We start from the raw sequence: 5,249 nt of genomic DNA on the forward strand, positions 1-5,249 counted from the left end.
GAGACGGAGACAGAGAATCCAAAGCAGGCTTCCAGCTCTGAGCTGTCAGCACATGGCCTGACGCAGGGCTCAAACCCACAAGCCTTGAGATCATGACCTGAGCCAAAGTCCGATGCTTAACTGACTGAGCCACCCAAGCGCCCCATGGAATGGACTAATTCTTAAGGTTTCTTCTAACTCTGGGATTCTAATTCTATGCCTGAATCCAAATAAGAGTTTTTTAAAACTTGGCTTTGATGGCCAGAGAATGGGTAGTTTTTAATTACTTAGAGAATAAGTTTAGTGGTTATGGATTGTCCATGGTTCATTTCTAGCTTCCTAACTTGGCTGATCCAATGTGAGGTCCATTTTTCTTGGCCTAGTACATATGCACAAACATAGGCAAAACAGAATGAATTTATTAATTATGACTTTTTATTTTCTATATTTTTTATGCTTTCACATCTTGAGGTCTTGCTGACCACGGAAGGTCTGTCCCTGTCAGGACTGGCTACTTCCTAGACACAGTAAAGAAACCTGGATTGTGCCCTTCATATGCAAACCAATCAATTCAGAGCCCACACCCCCAGTGACCTCTTTTGTCCAGCTCTTATGCTCCTGGCCATGATTTCCCTATCCTGATCAGCCCAGGGACTGGTATCAGACAGCTAGGTTTAGCCCCTCTTCTATGGAGATCACTGAAGTTATTCAAAGTAGCCAATTTTAAGTCTGTACCCTGCCTTACCCATTCTTTTCCATGAAAGCACAGTAAAGACTCTATCACATGCTTCCCCTTACCCCCTCTGCCTCCTAACTGACCCCAGTCCTTCCCCATGTGGCCCAGTGTGGGCATATAGCATGTCTTCTGTCTGCAGGGAAATGTAAGTACAAATCTCTTTCTTTATAGTCATTCTGTCTATATGTCTTATCATAACTGATTAAAATAAAATCCAGGTCCCCTTGAAACAATGTAACTATAGGTAGGCAGACAGTCTGATAGAAAAGAAACAACTAAAATGGAAATTTAGAGATTATTCTGTGGATTTAATAGCTTTCCCCTGGCCTCTATGATTAGTAAAGAAAAGATGCTGACATTTATGGAGCATTTACTTCATATAGCTGTACTCATATATTACTTAAGTCTCAGAACACCACAGCATTACAAGGTAGCAAGGTAGATACAACCAATGTATCTTTACTTTAAAGGCCAGGAAACTGACACCTGAGGAAGCTAAATAATGTCCAAGGCCCAATGTCTGCCAGTGCTGAACTTGAAGACAGGCTTTCTGTTCCAGGTTTTATATTCATTTTTTTTTTTTTAATCATAGCCCAGTTACCACTTTCTACACCAAATATGAATGTCAGAGCTTGCCTTGATTCTGCTTCAAGGTAGCAAACACAGAATGGGGAAGGATTCTGCTCATCTCCTACCCACAGAGCCAGTTGGATTCTTGAGACAACAGCATATGCTAGACTTGATGAATGAAAAAAGCATGTTTATAAGCAAGTAATACGGGTACAGGATAAGGCATATAAGGTACTGAAACTCAATCTGTCTAGTGTGGCTTCAGATGGCATTCGCCTGTGGCTGGTGGAGCCAAGTGTCTCCCAGCCCTAGCCTCAGGCAGAACACTGCTATTCACAGTAAAACGTCTTAATTCAGCTCTACAGTTTGGGATGAGCTCAATTCTTGGACTGCTTTTATCTCTACAGTGGCTCCTGTCCTATGGTTTTAAATAAAACTGACTTCCAAAGTGATATCTAAAATAAAAATGACTTCCAAAATGGTATCTCAAGCCCAGATTTGCACCCTGAACATCAGACACACACAACTATCTGCGCTATCTGCACCCTGGTGCAGTGATGCAGGGGTTCTGCCCAAGAGGCAAGCCTGAAAGAGAAGAGAGAGCTCAGCTGAAGGGGGCTGATTTTACTTCCAAGAAATCCTGGAGAAGTTCTCCTAAATGTCTTGATGTCAAAACCCAGGCAGATCTTGGTGATGAGCAATTAAGAGAGGGTTAGAAGTCCTATGATACTGGTAGCAACAGCCACCTGCCCAACCTGCAAGATACTTAATAGAACCAGGGAAAGAGACAGCCATGAAGAGCCCTTAGTGGTGGTGGTGGTGCTGGTGAGGAAGGCTGTGACCATGCTCTTGGCTGCACCCATTCAGGAACAATCAGACCAGAACAAGAGGGAAGACATGAAAGTATCTCCTAAGGCATGTACGGATCCATCAGCAAAACACGGGGGCCTTATGAGCTCCAGGGGAGCAAGCACAAATTCAGACCAATACCAGATAAATATTAAGCTACTCTGACTCAGGGATGACTCGTAGGAAGTCAGGTTTTAAAAATAAAATCACACTCATCCCTGATGGTCTGGGAGACTGTGTACATACTCAAGGTTCACCCTTCCAGGGCAGACTAGAGAAAGAACCTCAGAACTACTGCTAAATAGGAGGAAACGCTGAAACTCCTTGAACCCTAAAAACGTTCTCCAAGCTCCCCACTGACTCCCCCAGTGCCATACCCCACATCCAATGGTTAAGTGTGAAAATCTAACTGGACAAGGAGGTTTAAGCACGGACTGAGCTGCCCACTCTATCTCTCCACTTAACATTTCACAGGTAGCTCAGACTTTACATGTCAAAACAGAGCTCCTAATAATCACTCCTGATTTTTCTAAACAAAATTAGAAAAAAATTCCAAATTAATGAGGGAGCATGAATGGCAACTTTATCATATGAGCAAAAATAAGGAAAACAAACACAAGGAAAAACAATGTAAAATAAATAATAAACATAAAATATGGTGGAAGAAACAAATTGGAAAAAAAAAAGTCATTGCCTAACTGTAAATAGGCTGAATTCTCCCATTAAAATAGAAAGACTGTCTTATTGGCTTAAAAAAAAAACCTAGTTAATGCAGTTTATAAGAAGCATAGTTAGAGAAAATAAAGATTAAACACAAAGAGATGAATTCAGTAAAATACAGATTTAAAGATGGCAGGATTGGTAGTATTATTAACAAGACGGATTTAAGGTTAAAATATTTAACAAGGTAAACAGAGGTGCCACGTATTTGTAAGTTGCACAATTTGTGAAAAAGATATGTGTCATCAACTTGAATTCACACACACATAGAAATCATCTGCACATATGTGAAACAAAACCTATGCAAGAGAATGCTACAAAAATATAATTACTATGGGAGATTTCAATACATTATCTCAGAATGGACAAATTTAGTAAATAAACAATACAGTACATAAATAAACAATAAATGGGTCACCTGGGTGGCTCAGTTGGTTAAGTATCTGACTTCAGCTCAGGTCATGATCTCATGGTTCATGCATTCAAGCCCTTCATCGGGCTCTGTGCTGACAGCTCAGAGCCTGGAGACTGCTTCAGATTCAGTATCTCCCTTTCTTTCTGTCCCTCTCCCGCTCATGTTCTGTCTCCCTCTCAAAAATAACATGAAAAAATTTAAAAAACAAAACAATAAACAATAAATATGGCCACAGAGGAATTGGCTAGTATGAAAAAATAAGTGTGTATACATATATATATACACACACATAATATAATTCAAATATTATACATACATATGTATATTCACATACATACATACACATATATATCTTTATCCTTATTAAATAGGAGACTGTTTTTCTTTGTCTATGGGACACTTATGTAAATTGCCTTTATAATTAGCCACCAAGAGAAACTTAATAAAGTTTAAACAGCAGAGATTTTATATGACAAAGAATTTCAAAAAATAAAAATAAAGAATTAAAAAGTACCAAAAATCTTATTTACTTTATAACTTAAAACAAAATTCATAGATAATATTTGTATTAAAGGGGGAACAAAAAGAAATTTCAAACTGATCTAGAAATTAGCTAAATGAATACTTCTCATCAAAAGCTATGAGACTCAGTGAACACTCTATTCTTTGGAAAAAGTATAGCCTTACATGTTTTTATTAGTAAAAAATAAAAAAAAAAATAGAGAAACTTGGTACTCAAGAAACTAGAAGAACAGTAAAATAAACCACAAGAAACTGGGAGGAGAGAGAAATAAAGATAAAAGTTTATCTCAACAAAATAGAAGACAAAGAAATATAAATATTAGAAAGAATAAGTAAATTTGGGAGGTGGTTCTTTGAAAAATATTGTGAAATAAAGCACACTAACACCTAGCTCGCAGTAGTAATATAGATAAAAGAGAAATAACAATCACAGATGCAGGGAAGACTGAAAGACTATTACATGAAAATTATTTCCCAAAGGGAAATTTTTTGGGGGGGCAATATATAAATTACTCAAACCTATTTAAGAAGAAGTGGAAAATTGAACAGACCAACAATTGTAGACAAGCTGGAAGCTGGTGAAGGTGATTGTAGAACCATCACTGAAAAGGGCACTAGGACCAGATGGGTTCACAGCTGAGATTTATCTAATCTTTATGGCATAGATAATTATGATGTTATTTCAACTGTTCCAGGCCATAGAAAAAGCTAGACAGCTCCCCACTTAAGTTTATGAGGCAAGGATAAATTTCATACCTAAATCTGATAAAGAATAGTAGAGAAATAGAAAAGCTTATGCCAACCTCATTTAGGAATATAGTTATATGAAAATTCTAAAAAAACACTAGCAAAAGAATTCAGCAGTGTATGCAAAGATATACTAAGACCAAAAAGAAAAAGAAAATACACCAAGACCAAATAGAGTTTATTCAAAGGCAAATGAAATTATGTATCAGGAAATTTATCAATATAATTAATTAGGGGTACCTGGATGGCTCAGTTGGTTAAGCATCTAACTCTTGATTTCAGCTCAGGTCATGATCTCAGGGAACTGAAATAGAGCCCTATGTTAGGCTCCATGCTGGGCATGAAGTCTGCTTAAGATTCTCTCTCTTCCTCTCCCTCTGCCCCTCTCCCCTACTTGCACTCTCTGTTTGTGTCCCTCTCTCTCAAAAAATAAATCAATATAATTAATTATATCAATACATTAAAGGAAAGAAACCATGTGATCATATCTATAGATGTCAAAAATAACACAAAGGAAAATAAGAATGGCTGGAAACTGCTTAAATAACTAGAAGCAAATCAAATCTAAATGGAATAAATAAAATAATAAAAACATTTCAATTAATGTCAGTAATTAGACCAGAATTCCCATTATTATTAATATTATTTGAAAGTATGTTTGAAAACAATAAAAAAATGAAATAATTGATACACTGAGAATTAAAGTTAAAA

The 5,249-nt window shown here is 37.1% G+C and overlaps 1 protein-coding gene across 1 annotated transcript in view; it reads right to left on the reverse strand.

Annotated features, from left to right (window-relative positions):
• Positions 1-5,249, reverse strand: part of CPNE4 (copine 4) — a 462,890-nt gene that overhangs the window by 177,120 nt on the left and 280,521 nt on the right. The gene's annotated exons all lie outside the window — the stretch shown is intronic.

The sequence above is a fragment of the Crocuta crocuta genome, unplaced genomic scaffold, assembly GCF_008692635.1.
Source record: "Crocuta crocuta isolate KB4526 unplaced genomic scaffold, BGI_CrCroc_1.0 scaffold580, whole genome shotgun sequence".
NCBI lineage: Eukaryota > Metazoa > Chordata > Mammalia > Carnivora > Hyaenidae > Crocuta > Crocuta crocuta.